This window comes from Monodelphis domestica, chromosome 3, assembly GCF_027887165.1.
Source record: "Monodelphis domestica isolate mMonDom1 chromosome 3, mMonDom1.pri, whole genome shotgun sequence".
Classification (NCBI taxonomy): domain Eukaryota; kingdom Metazoa; phylum Chordata; class Mammalia; order Didelphimorphia; family Didelphidae; genus Monodelphis; species Monodelphis domestica.
Genome location: NC_077229.1, coordinates 428,144,989 through 428,160,519, shown reverse-complemented (window position 1 = coordinate 428,160,519; position 15,531 = coordinate 428,144,989). Strand labels below are relative to the sequence as shown.

At 35.1% G+C, this 15,531-nt stretch overlaps 1 protein-coding gene across 7 annotated transcripts in view; it reads right to left on the bottom strand.

Annotated features, from left to right (window-relative positions):
* DCC (DCC netrin 1 receptor) overlaps positions 1–15,531 on the bottom strand; it is a 1,370,599-nt gene that overhangs the window by 83,826 nt on the left and 1,271,242 nt on the right. The gene's annotated exons all lie outside the window — the stretch shown is intronic.

Sequence of the window (15,531 nt, the reverse complement as noted above, 5' to 3'; positions counted from 1 at the left end):
AACCATTGATGATTACCCCAGAGGATTAAATATTAGGTCCCCAAATAATTTATTGGCAGCATAAGTTTTCAGAAAGATGCTAGGAGTACTATAGGCTTGAACCATTCTATGTCTTCTTACTCACATACACACACATAGAAAACTGATGGTTTTCTTTTAATAGGTCATTTACAGAGGCTAGATAACTCTTTCAGATATTTTAGCTCATAGCTTGCAAAACATTTAACTTATCTCCTTTGAGATTCACAATAATCCCATGACAGATTGCTCAATTTGGAGTCAGGGAGACCTGATACATTTATTGGCCATACTATAATCAGCAACCAAGTCATTTACTCTCCATGAGCTTCAAGTTCCTCATCTGTAAAATGGGGATAATTACATTTAACCTCTATGAGATTTAAAATAGTGAAGCCCATAAACTGTAGTGAGTTAAAATGGTGGAAGATATAGATTGTGATAGATATAAGAGAGGGTGAGTAATTTTGACCACAGAAAATATGTTTCACTACAGTGTCTTGGTTTTAAATCAAAATATTAGGTGGTCGCCAGGGAAATATTCCCAATTATTCAATTACCCAAGTCAACTGGGTTTTAGAGAGAATTTTAATTAATAATACAATGAGTAATCAAAGAAAGAGAGAGAGAGTAAGAAAGGAATACATATGAAGGGCCTCAGGCCAATATGGCCTAGACCTGAGTCTTAAGAGAGAAATTAGTCAGTCAGTCTTTTAACACTCACCACAAGGTCTGCCTAAACAAGGATTCTAGTGACACCAGGACAGCTCCATCTCAGCTGACTTCACCAGAGAGCCTTCCAGCGAGACCTCCTTAGAGATTGTCCTCCAAGAGCTTCCCTTCTCCAGAGCCTCTCTCAAGAGATTCTTTCCCAAGTGATCCTCATCAGAGATCCTCCAAAAGGATTTCTCCAAAAGGATATATCTCCTCAAGAGATTCTGCTTTTTCTTATATAGGGGTTTTTCTCCTATGTTACCTCCCCTAAGTCCTTACATCTACCAATCACTGTAGATGTTTTCCAAAGAACTGCCCATCTGAATTCCTGCTAAGTCGACAAATCTCCTCAGTAAGTCTAAACCAGAAAAAATGCTGCTGTGTCGACTAATCTCCTCAGTAAGTCTGAACCAGTGAAAACACAGCTGAGTCAACTAATCTCATTAAGACAAAACTTTCCCTACCCTTTTAGGTACCTAGCATCTCATTGTATCAATTCTAAAAACAGGCCTGGCTCAAAGAACTCCTTGCCCCACCATAAGCATGGATCCAAGTACTTTCATTGTTTAGCAAGGAGTTTTCTCTCCTAAAGCAGTCTTAAGTATGGGTGGAGTAGAGGTCCTCCCATAGCAAGGAGTTTTCTCCCCTAAAGCAGTCTTAAGTATGGGTGGAGTAGAGGTCCTCTCATTTCTGATCCTGGCGAGTTCTCACATCAAAATGGGGAATGTTTCTCAGTAGGGAATTTGTTCCAATTAAGAATTCCCTGATGGGGAAGTTTTTAACATTCACAAGTCTGAGAGATTTCAAGATTTACACTCCCAGGGTTATCGGGAGGATGAAATGAGATACTATACACAAAGCATCTCTTACAGCATTATACTAAAATATTAGTTATTAATATTATCACTCTAAGTATTATTCCCATCTTTTAGTTGAGGAACTGAGGCCCAGAGATATTAAGTGACTTAACTATAGTCTCACAGCTTAAATGCCTAAAGTGAGAAAAAAGTCACATTCTATTCAACTACAAGTACATAGCTCCATCCAGAGACTATTACTAGCATTCAATTTTGTTGTTTAGTCAGGACCAACCTTTTGACCCTATTTGGAGGCTTTTTGGCAAAGATGCTGGTTTCCTGTTTTTCTTCTCCAGCTCATTTTATAGATGAGGAAAGTGACACAAACAAGGGTAAGTGACTTGCGCAGGATGACATAGCTTGTAAGTTTCTGAGACAAAATTTGAACTCAGAAAGATGAGTTTTCCTAACTTCAGGCCTGTCACCTACTTGCCACCAGTAGCATACAAAGCCAGCATCATTATTTTAACATTTGTAAAATGTGTGCTTGATTCTAGGTTGATTTTTAAGTTCAACTTAATTTCTTAGATGTCCCATATCTTACAAAGAAAAAAAATTCAAAAAGAGTAAAAATTCAACAAATTTGATAAAATGAAAAAGATGTCATAGACATAGAGATGTGTTATAGTTATGTAGATACAGATATATTTTATAGCTAGATAAATCACTGGTTGAGTTAGTCTTTTAACTTCTGAGTATTCTAGGAAACTAAGTTTATTACAGAGATAGCTCTGACTTGCTTTGGTTAGGTGAATTTCTTCAACTAAAAGTTTTCTCCATCAGTGAAATGATATGTCCAGTCATTAACCTCATTCCAATAATTTTGTATGAACTACATTTGGATACATGTGTGTATGTTGAATTCCCTGCCCTCTAGTAGATGATAAAATCATTGATGGCATAAATTATTCCATTTCTTTCTTGATAATCTCTAGTGCCACTTTACAATAAGCTTCCACTTTAGGGCAAATGTAAGGGATCACACATAACGCTTAAGCTTCCCTTTAGGAGAAGGGTCCATAAATCTTGGACTAGGCCAACCAAAAGATAAATGACATCTACCTTGTGGTAGATCATCACAGTCAACAAAAGAAAATCAGATTAGGAAGTCACTGTCCTCACCCCTGAGCCATAACTGATTTTCCCTAAGGCCTATGGTCAAGCAGTTTTAACTCCAGCATGACTATTTCCTGTATATTTTAAGGATCTATCAGAAATGGCTTGTATTAAGAGACCTATAAATAAACCTTTCTGTTTGTCAAAAGGTAGCTCACTCTGCTTTGCTTTGTAATAAAGGATGAAACATTGATGTATATCCTAACTTATAAAAACAGGGTTTTTTTTTTTCCATGACAATTTCCACTAAATAAATGTTCTTTGAGTTGAATTCAGTGAAAATATCCATTCCTCTTCTAAATGAATTGAAGCATCAAAAATAAGCTAAAGCCACAGTATGTTATCAGATGACCAGTGGTCAGAAATGGAATTAAAATATTGAAAAAAAATCAGAAGAAATGTTTGAAAAACATGAACTTTAAGAAATCTCTTTAATAATTTGTAAAGAAGGACAAAGGCAACTATAGAAAGAATCATTCTTAAATGTCCCCAAGTTTTTCTAGCACTTTTCAATCCATTCCCTAAATATATTCAGCAAACTTTTCTATATAAAGAAATGTTAGACAATCAATTGTACAAAAAGCAGAACCATATATATCAAAAAGTGTACTTGCTTGATCATTTTTCACTAAGCCAATTTTTATTCCCAGTGTATAATTTCATATAATTGCAAATGCTTTTGAGAGATGTGTTGTGAGTGTTAGATGTGATTCTGGGAGTGTGAGCTCTCATTAGTAGTATAAGTGGGTGTCTGTTTGCTTGGATGAGAAAGAAGAAGGATATGGGAAGAAAGAACAAAGAGTGAGATGGCAAGAATGAACAAATGATGTTGACATGTTAACATGTTCATTTTTCTCTTTTTCAAACAACTTGCAAGCCTGAATTTAGGCATTCATTTAATAAGGGTTCTGCAGAATACATGAGGTTCTGTTCACCTGGTCAGTGGTGAGAAGACTAATCAAAAATAATAGGAATACAGACTAAACTTGTGATTTCATTAATAGAGTAAGCTACTTCTTTGAATGCATCCATTGAACTACCGAAGGCGCCAAGAAGTTAAGTGATTTGCCCAGGCTCACACAGATAATAATATATGTCATATTTGGGACTTGACCTGAGATCTTTCTAATTCTGAGACCTGAATACCACATTCACTTTGCCACATGGTCTGTGATGAGAGAAACACTAATATGAGCTGCAAAATCAATGATTTTGGGAGAAAGTCATACAAAGGAAATGTTGGAAATCCCATCACTTAGAGGAGAGCGATTGAGGGAAAAAAATGTGCTATTGGGTAAAACATTAGGTAAATGGACAATATCATTTTTAACACTAATTTTGAAAAATGTTTTATGATGATTTAAAATCTTCCTATATATGTAGGTGAAAAAGCAAATACCAGTCCATAAACACAAAATTAGTATGTTTAAGTGAAGAGCTTAGCTGTTAATCATCTTTGTAATATTCAACTGTACCAGCAAATGGCCATTTCATAAGGATTCTATAATGTTGGTTGAGTAGAAAAAAATTAGATAAGAGAAGGAAATATTCATTGGACCTAGAAAGAGATTATAGAATAATATGTTTCAATACATAAAGTAAAATTATGTATAATATGGGTAAATGACTAGCTAAGATAAGGTGACTATGAAAATACTTTTGAAATGAATGTGGTAAGTTAATTACCCTGTTTGTATATATCAGTGTATTAGAGTAGTTTAATCCAGTATATTAAAATATTTTAATTTTTTTGGTTAGTAGTTATTCTTAAGAGGGAGATAATAAAATAACTTAACTTGTCCAAACAAAATAATTTGATAAAACTCAATGTCATCAATCATCAAGATTAGATTTATGATAATTTAGTTTTCTTATAGCACCAGGGAATACATAAACTGTGGCTTCCTAGGGTGCTGATAAACTCGGTATCTCTTGGTTTAAAAAACAGCCAAATTAGGCCTTAAGTCTATTGGTGTAAGGCCAGAAATCTAAGAATGAATTTCTTATAAAATAATTATATTTTAAAATGTAAAAAAAAAAAAATTCTTAGTTCATGGCCAGGATGTATGAACGCTAGAGGATTTGGTCCTTGGTCCATAGTTTTCTAAACTCTGGTCCAAAGGACTAGGAATTTCTTTTTTTAGGTGAGCACTCTTGGTATATACTATTTTGTAGTAGGTTTTGAGAACAATGGGAAGTAACACATTAGCTAAGAAAAAAAAGACAAATATAGGCGGAGATATGGGGAAATCAGAACACTTATGCACTGTTGGTAGAGCTGTGAAATACTAAAACCATTCTGGAGAACAATTTGGAACTGTGCCAAAAGGCCTATAATATTATGGACCCTTTTACTCATCATTACACTAAACAATCTGTATTCCAAAATGATGAATTGGAAAGAAAAAGGGGCCATGTGTGCAAAAATATTTATAACAGCTCTATTTTTAGTGGCAAAGAATTGGAAACTGAGAGTATGCCCATCCACCGGGAGATGGTTGAACAAATTATGGTATATTATTGTGATCGAATATTATAGTTCCGGAAGAAATGATAAAAAGGGGTGGTTTCTAAAAATCAAGTGAAGACATAAATGAAATTAAAATGAAATAAATATGCCCAAATGGCTACAAAGCTGTTTGACCTAGCAATACCACTTCTATTAGGTCTATATCCTATAGAGAATTTTTCAAAAAAAGAAAGAAAAAAACCTATTTACAAAATTCCCAGATCTTTATGTGGTGGCAAAGAATTAGAAACTGAGAGAATGACAATCAACCAAGGAATTGTTAAACAAGTTGTGGTATATAATTATAATGGAATACTACTATGCTATAAGAAATGATGAGCAGGATGATTTCAGAAAAACATAGGAAGACCTACATGAACTTATCTAGAGTGAAGTGAGCAGAAATAGAAATAAAAGTGTTAATAACTTAGCAATTTTCACAAATTCAATAATCCAAAACAATCTCAAAGGACTTGTGATGAAAAATGTTATTCACCTCAAGAGAAAGAATTGATGGAGTCTGGCTGCAGACAGAAGCAGAACACTTCATTTTATTTTATTTTTTTTTCTTTTAAATGTGTCTTCTTCCATAACAAAAAGAATATGGAAATATGTTTTGTATGACAGCACATACATAATCATATCATATTGATTACCAACTCAAGGAGGAGGAAAGGGGGAGAAGAAGAGAATGTGTGACTCAAAATTAAAAAAAAATGAGTATTAAAATATTTTTTACATGTAAGTGGGAAAAGAAACATTACTGAAGGAGAAAAATTGTGGTGTGCAGAACCGGATCAGTTTACATAGTAACAGTAATATTGCAATAATAACCAAATGTGAAATACTCAATAACTCTGATCAATACAATGAACCATGTCAACTTAAAAAGCCTCATGATGAAAAATGCCATCCACCTCCAGATAGAAAACTAATGGACTCAGAATACATATTGAAGCATATCTTTCTTTTTCTCTCTGTCTCTCTCTCCCTCCTTTCTTTTTTTGCAATATAGCAAATGTAGAAATGTGTTTTGCATGACTTCATATGTAAAATGCATATTGTATTTCTTGCCTTCTCAGTGGGTAGAGGAAGGGGTGGAGGGAAAGAGAGAGTTTTGAACTGAAAATTTTAAAAAAGGTAAAGAGAACTATGCTACACCCTTTTTTCCCTAAAAAAAAATAGTAATGTAAAAAGATTTTGTTGCTACCTCATTGTAAATGAGAGTGAGATCTAGAGTCTGAAGAAGAAAGCTACCATTGGAATTAATGTTTAGTGCATAAAAACATTAACTTTGGCCACATCATAGTATATATAATTCTGGCACACTTTTAGCTAGGTGTGCTGAAATCTATGAGTATTGTAGCTGGGAAACAAAAGGATCAGAGTTTGAAAATAGTAAGGAAAAGTAGAGAGAACAAGTTCAGAATTACTGGAGAGATGGTAAAGTATATCTGGAAATAGCCATAGTCAAGGATTCTGCGTTTTGGCTTTTAGTTGAAGGAATGCGAAATTAGTTAAGCTTTTCATTCTGCTAGACTTTTGTTGTCTCAATTTATTCATTTATTGTTGCAAACTGCATGTTAATAATAAACATTCATGCAGACATACATACTAATTCTCAATGTATTCTGAAAATTATATTAAAATAGTCCTTAAAGTGAACAAGAGAGAAAAGTCAGTTGCTTAAACTTTTCCTTTTATCCTGCCTTTCAAATTTGCTATTGCTCTTTTTTTTCTTCTATTAAACTCACTTTTGATTTTTAGTTTTCAATTTTGTTTTCAGATCTAGTGGCATTCATCCAATCATTCAAACTGTTACTTATTGATTAACAAATATTTATTAAGCAGAGACTTCAGCTAAGGTATGAGAGACAACTTGTTATAGTGGAGTAAGAACCAGCCCCAAAGTCAAGAAGATTTTTTAATTCAAGTTCTCCTGCTAATATATGTTATCTGTACAATCCTGGAGAAACCACTTAATATATTTTTAAAAATCAGTAAATTTGTAAGACTAGCAGTTGTAGGAATTGTTCTAACCTGAACTAATAGAGGGACTTCATGAAATCACAGCTTTGATACCTTTCCCTCTCTGTGTAGAGTCACATATTTTAAGAGCTACAAAGATGGACAGCTAGGTTGCACAGTGAATAGAGAGAGAGATGGGAAGTCTTAGGTTCCAATATAGACTCAGACACTCCCTAGCTGTATGACCCTGGGCAGATCACCAATCCCAATTGCCTAGTTACTCACAGAATTTATTCCTGTCTATACATGATCATTATATATAAATTAATATAATTTCTTGTTACTATAGGGACACAATTCTATGGCTGTTATACTCCAAATAAAACTAAAATACTAATTTTTTTGTATTCAATATTCCTCTATTTCCAGATATATATGATTTCCCATGAAGATAGTTCATGAAAACCATAAAAACAATTTAATGAATAGCAATTTCCTTGAAAGATAAGATTTATGCAACTAATGCTATGAAATATAATCTGATATAAGGGGCTTGAGATAAGGAGAAGAGGATGACTAAAAGGATTAAATGGAAATTATTTTTTAAGTCTCTCTTTTCCAAGTTATTGATAAGTAGTGATGAAGTGGTGCTTCAATACTGGATGTGAGTATTCTATATAATTGTATTTTAAAGCTGTAAAAGGTGTAGTTTTCTGTCATAGCTTCCTTATGAACAAAAATAAGAGAGGATTCCTGTAGCTTTAGTAGCTAACACAACATAAAGCTATCTAAATAATCGAAGAAAAACTTATTTCTGCCAGAAAATCCAGGGAATTGATTCTCCACTAAGCTTTGAGACATGGAGTGCCTATTATTAGAACCAAAGCAATAACTGGCCTGTTCAGGAAGAGTAAAGTCATGAAAACTATTGGCAAAGTGGATATAGAATAGGACCACAGCAAGTTAAGCAAGGAATAAATGTGCCTACTTCAGGATATGGGAAATTGATCAAGATCAGTTTCTTTCTTTAAGAAAACTTAGCTGGGGCATCATATACCTGGCAGTGGCTAAAATTCTCTTCATTTTTAAATTGTGAATTCATCAGTGAAAGAGACCACTTTAAAAAAATATCTATCACATAAAGTCAGGGAATGCATTCATCAGACTCAAAGGACAAATAGTATCTCCTGTACTTCTTGACTTTTTTGTTCTACACCAAAGAGAAGAATGAGCTGGGTATCAGTGGGACCCATATTTACCGCTGAATTAGTGATTATATGAAGATAACATGCCCTTTGTGTGTCTGTGGGGTGGGTAGTGACAGACATTCAATTATAAGGATTTGTAAGAGGTATTGTGCTCTGAGGAAAGTGGAAAACATGAGTTATTTGATTCCTTCACCTCATCATGGCTAAATGAACTCAAGAAACATTAATTAAGCAGTTACTCATGAATCAGAGACAGGCAGGCAGGCAGGCAGGCAGACAGACAGACAGACAGAGACAGAGATTCCAGAGATGGGCAATGTTCAGAAGTTGAGAGCAGGATGTGGAGTTCAGGGAATTCTAGTTGAGCTGGAACAGAAGAGAGATGTCAAAGATAGGAAATGTGCAAAAGATTTTATTCTGGCTAAACAAAAGGTTCTGGGTTATAGCTGTAGTAGTGATTGCTGCCCAGACATCATGGTTAAATGCTGAACCTGTGCATCTAGGTAGTGAGCTGAGTATATCCAAGTGAACTGTCTTCTCTGGGACGGTTTAGAAACCTCTCTGATTCTCTAGGTTACCTAAATTAGTAGTGTTGTGGTGATGTCTCAGCAAAGGATGTGTGTATGCTAACTGCATCATAAAAGTAGAAAAGGTGTATTGGTTTTCATACATATCTTCTTCATGAACAAAAATATGTGAGAATTTCTAAAGCTTTAACAGATAAAATAACATAAAGCAACTATCCAGAAAAATGTGGCAAAAACTATTTCTGCCAGAAAATATAAAGAATTGATTCTCCTCTAATCCTTGAGACATAGAGTGACTGTTATTACACCAAAACAATAATTGACTCACTCAGGAAGAATAAAGTTGTGTTCTGAAAAAGAGGGAAAATCCTATATAAGATCAGAATCCATTTTAAATCCAGTCATAGAATCTGGAGGGTTTCCCTACATGGGAGATATTTTGCAGAATCTTTAACAGGTCTCCTCCTTCTGGAAAAATGAACTTATCCACCATTCAAGGAAAATTATTTTTTTCTATCACATTTTCACTCTCGAATTCCTACTATTTCCTTGATTAGAATCCAAGCTTTTCACAGATTACCAAAATCACCTGAAATAATTCTTGAAAGGCAGGTAGGCACCAGATAGTAGGTGAAGAATTTGCATAGTGAGTTACAAAATGTCTTTCAGCAGTGGAGTCATGTGGTCAGAAGATTATTTTGGCAGAAGGATGAATTAGACATGGGAAACATTAGAAAAGAGGAAATTAATTAAGATACTATTAAAACAGTTCAGCAAGAAGTCAGGAGGTCCTGAGTAAGCATCATGTGGGTGAAAAAATGGGTAAAAAAATCAGAAGACAAGATGTAAAATCAACATGACTGGTTGGAGATGGGGGGGTTGTTTCAAGACAGAAGATTCTGTTTCTCAGATTATGAGCACTCTTACTCAGGCTAGGAACCTGGGTTATTGGTGAAAGTGGTTGTGCCTTCAATGGGGGGGAAAAAGATGTCTATTAGTTTCTGTTGGGGAAGGAATGATTTGTACTTTGAATTTTTTTTAAATATAAGATGTCAGTGGAGGATCCAAGTAGGCATGCCTTGAATGTCAGTTGATGATGTTGGACTGAGGTACATGAGAGAGATTACGTTTGGAGGCAGAGTCTTGTTAGTTATCATCGAGGTGATAATTTAACCCATGAAAACCAATGAGATGGAGATATTTAATTTAATGAAAGAAAAGAATCCAAGAAAGAAAAGAATCCAGGACAGAGCTAAGTGATCAAAGGCAATTGAAAAGGAGCTGTTATATTGGCAGGAAGAACACTAGAAGAGACAATGGCAAGGAAGCCAACTACTAGAGAGGATATTCAGGAGAAGGGGATGCTTGTCAGTATCAAAAGCTGCAGAGATATCAAGGAGAGTAGAGACAGAAAAATACTGTAGAATTTTGCAATTAAGAGATTTTTGGCTTATTTATAATTTCAGTTGATGGATAGGGTGAGAAACCAGATTGTAAATGTTGAGAGATGAGTGGGTAGTGAGGAATTGGTACTATGAGAGACTATTTCAAATAATTTATCAGTGAAAGGAAGGAAAAATATAATTCAATAATAACTTGGGGGTGGAAGTATTGAAGGATAGGGAAGACTTGATGATGTTTGTAGGCTGTTAAAGAAGGAGCCTGCATACAAAGGAAGATTGAAGACGCAAGAGAAATAATTGATAAAGTGACCTCCCAAAAAAGATCCTTAAAATTGAATTTAAAAAGTAGAAATTTTGACCATAGCATGGAAGATAGCTCTTTTCCTCCTAAGAGACTAGAAGCAGAGAAGATAGATGAAGATGGAAAAGATATGTGAGTTGTGGGTTACAGGTGATGCTTTTCTATTAAGAAAAAGGTATAGGGTAATATCATTGGCTAAAAATGAGCAAGGGGATTGTAGAGAGCTCAAGGGGAGAGGTTTTGAACAGTAATTTGGACTAGGATGGGAGAGAACCAATTTAAGGGGGGGAAAGGGAATTGCTGCACAATAATAAGGGACTAAGTGAAATCATATAAAATAAAAAAGACCTAGCCAGCCTGGCTACATGATTTCCTCCAGGAGAATTCAGCAGAAAACATATGATAGGAGTGAAACAGCATGGAATACTGGTCAAGTAGTAGGATAGGAGGTCAAAGGCCTAAAGGATGGAAACCAACATGTAGCTGGATTTTTTTAATTACAGAGTTAAGTCAAAGAAATGAGGAAAGGAGAAGTTAGGATGAGATTATAGGGAGAAATAGAGGGCTGTGGGGTCACAGTGGGGACACAGGTAGTTTTAGGAGTGAGGTAAAAAGAGAAAAAGAAAGAGAGCATATTATGATCAGAGAAGAGAATCTCAGAGTTCAAAACCATTTGAGTTAAAACAGGAAATGCAACTACCTACAAGGTGATAACTTGGTGTGGTTGAGATATAATTATTCACTTAATTGGCCAAATTTTGTAGAGTCTATACCCCACATTTCTTTTTTTTAATCAGATTTTTAAAAATGATATATAATACATGGCTCTTAATTCTCAAGGAATTTTCAAAGTACCTGAAAGATAAAACCTGGGCACATGAAAGAATTAGAGAACAATTATAAAGTGATACATGAACAAGATCATGACAATGTCTTAGTTTTATGTAGAATTTTGATAGAGGTGGAGTGCATAGTAGATAGTTTATGGGTCTTGGGTACATAAAGATATGACGCTAGATCCTTCTTCTGACATTTACTAATGTGACTATGGACAAGTGACAGCCATTATGCTTCACAGATAGGACTTCTGAACTATGCATAGAACACAGACTTTTTTGGTATTCTGATAAATGGTACAAAGCACTTTCCATACAAAAAGGTGGGATGAAGCTATGATTATTTACCCATTTAAATATAATCCTATTGAAACTCAAATTTGTCCAAGGTCAGAAATCTATTTAAGAGATAGAACCAAGACTCAAACATAGGTCTTGTTTTTCAATTCAGTTTAATATGCATTTATTAAGCACCTACCATATGCCAGACCCTGTGATAGATTCTGGAAAAAAAGAAGATAAAAATATAATAGTGCTTGCCATCAGGGAGTTTGCATTCCACTAGGGAGAAACATGTATGCACATATAAGTAAATTTAAAAATGTATTTTAAAATACAGATTTATTGAGATTAGGAGGAACATTAACAACTGGAGGAGTCTGGAAAGGCTTCTTGTAGAAGGAAGCACAATTTTGAAGGGAATAGCATTCTAAGGGGTGGTGGTAAAGAGGAAGATTAATTAAAGCAGCAGAAGACAGCTTAAGTAAAGGCATAGAGATGAAAGATGAAATGTCACTTACAGGGAACAGAAATTTCATGACTTTAAGCTAGAATGTAGAAAGTATACAGGGGAGAAATATATAATTAGCCTGAAAAGATGTATTGGAGTCATATTGTGAATAGGATTAAATGTTCCCAAAGTAGTTTATATTTTATACTAGGGGTGGTAGGAAACCACCAAGTAATTTTAGGCAATGGAGGGACAAGGACAGGCCACTATCAATTTGGTAGTAATAGGAAGGATGAATTGAAGAGGTGGAAAGCTGGATACAGAGAAATCCATGAGAAGAGAATTGAATCAGAGTGATTGTGATATAGGAAATGTAGATGTAGAATCTACAAAACTTGGCAACTAATTGGATAGAAACAAGGTTTATTACCAGGTTGTGAATCTTGAGTTATTGGAAGACTGTTGTTCCCTCTAGAAAAAGAGATAGAGACAGATGGAGACAGAAAGAGAGAAGGTTTAAATTAGGCAGAAAGATGAGACTTTGGCCAAGATAAAACACCAGGAGATAGTAGTATTGTCCTTCATAGCACTATGATATAGATAATGTACCTGACTGAAGATGGGACAGTAAGAAAGGAATAGAGTTAGGATAAAGACTTATCAAGAGACTATTTTGAAAATATGCTCCTTTCACAGAAAAGAAGGCAAATGAATTATTGCTCTCATTATTATCATATTTATTAATAAGTTAAACATTTTATTTTTCCTAGAACAATTTTAAACCAAACAAATGATAGTGATGCTTGGTATCAAAAGCTAATTTGAATTCCAAAGAGAATGTGAAGAACATTTTCTATTAAAGGTAACTCCCTTTCTTATGACCAACCAAGAAACAGAGACAATATCAGGTCTAGTTCTCATCTATATACTCTATCAATCCATACACATATACATTTTATCTTAAATTTAGTGTATATTTTTATTGATTTATCAAAGGGGAGAAAGGAATTGAACCTTGAATTTTCATAAAAAGATTATAATTCTAATTTTTGCTTTTGTCTATTATTTCTTAGTCATTAGATTTCTTGGCATGGATACTGGAGGAGTTTGCCATTTCCTTCTCTAGCTCATTTTACAGATGAGGAAACTGAGGCAAAGAGGATTAAGTGACTTTCCTAGGGCCCCACAGCCAATCAGTATCTGAGGCTGAATTTGAACTCAAATCTTCCTGACTCCAGGGCTGGCACACTGTCCATTGTGCCACTTTATGGCCCTATATGTGGCCAATATAATTGTCACTAATATCCTATTTTATTGAGAGGATTTAAGCATGTTCAACCTTCTTTGTCTTACAAAGCATCCTTGTCAGATAGGTTTCAGGAATAATGAGAGTTGGGTACTAGGATTCCTGAGTGCTTGTGGTGAGAGGATATTCCTTTTCAAGCTCTGTCAAACTAGCACTATTAATGAACATTAGCGTCACCTGAAGAGAGCTGTGCCATTAAACACTCCCATCAAAGGGAGATAGATGTGTAGCAGGTGATGTAACAGTTTAGAAGAACTGGGGGCTGGGAATATGGGGGGTGGGGGGGAGAGAAAGCAAAGTGTCAGAGGTGCCAGCCAGCTGTGTAGCTGAGTTGATATTTAATAATGGACCCAAAAAAAAAAAAAGAATCCGAAGGTAAGTCACTATGAAAGGCACTGGGTTTGGAATCAAAATGTTCCATTTATGGTGTAGCTCAGCCATCTATTGGTTGTGTGGCCCTGGGAGACCTGCTCTACCTCTCTCTGAACATGGGAATAATACTTGTACTACTTAAGGCACTGGGAAATGTGAAGATCATAAGACATCATGTATTAAAGTGTTTTATATGCATAAAAAGTAGTAAATGAATTTAATGCTGATAAACTATGTTTATAGGAAGCAATACTCCAATAGCCTGCACTAGAAGCAATGGAAGCTAAGAACCAACTCATGGACACATAACTGAAGACTTCTCAGTCTTTTCAATCACACTTATTATTCAAGAAAGCAATGACTTGAGTATTCGCATCACTGATCCCAAAAGGTAGAGTCAATAATAGTAATAACTCACATTTATAACACTTATTTTGTTCCAGGTGTATAATTAGAATTTTGCTCCCCAGGACTCACTCTCCCAGCATCCCCAGTTATGTATCCATATAACATACTAACTTAGGGAAGATATAAGTTTTGTGTAGCTCTGGCCTCTCTCTTTTCCTGGGAATGTGGCTAGTGGAGGTTGGGTGAGTGCCAGGCAGGAGAATTTTACTCATGTGTTATTTACTTAGGCTTTTACTTTTATTCTTTTATTTCTTCTTCTTTAAGTAATTACTAAAAAATCTTATAAAATTTAATACTTGGAGTTATTGTATATTAATTTAAATTTTATACAGGTACTATACTAAGTACTTTATAATCATTAACCCATTTAATCTTCATAACAACCATGGGAAAAGGGTATTATATTTTAAAGATGATGAAATTGAGGGCAAACAGAGGCTATATGACTTGTCCAGGATCACTGAGCCAGTAAATGTAGCTGTATTTGCACTCAAATGTTCCTGATTCTAGGTCTAACACTCTATATCTGTGTCACAATCAAGAAGTGGAATAGTCTTAAAACCTTGAACCTTAATCATTTTATGAAGATCCACCATCTTGATAAGGCAGCTAGGTGGCACAGTAGATAGAATACGGGCCTGGAGTCAGAGAGACATCTTCAAACTGGTTCAAATCTGGTCTCAGATACTCACTAGTTGTGTGATCCTGGGCAAGTCACTTAATCCTGTTTGCCTCAGTTTCCTCATGGGAAAAATGAGCTGGAGAAGGAAATGGCAGAAGATCCCAGGTTTTCTGCCAAGAAAACCCGAAATGGAGTCCAGAAGAGGCAGACACAACTGAAAAGTGACTAAAAAAAATTACACCATCTTGATAATTTCCCATTTGAACTTAAAAGGACTAAAAACAAATATAGCAGCAGCTTTGTAGGCAGGACCCAAACATCGATCAAAAAATGACAGCTACAAAGAGTGAGACATAGGAAGATTTGAGACCCTTCAAAGTATAAAGCTCTCTGTTATAGGCTGTATTTACTGAAATATCTTGGAGGTCAGAGTAGAGGAGCACTTCATTGGAATCTTGGTCTCGCTTCCGTAGGATTTTCATGCTAAGAAGTATTTGAAATGGAGGTATAGGCATATTTTTAGGCAGCAAGGAAGGAATCTGTCTTCAGGGAGAGACCAAAGATAGGGAAAGGATACTTATGCAGGTACAGAGTAGACTGTATGACTTTAGGGGTCTCTTTTAAATCTGAGCCTCT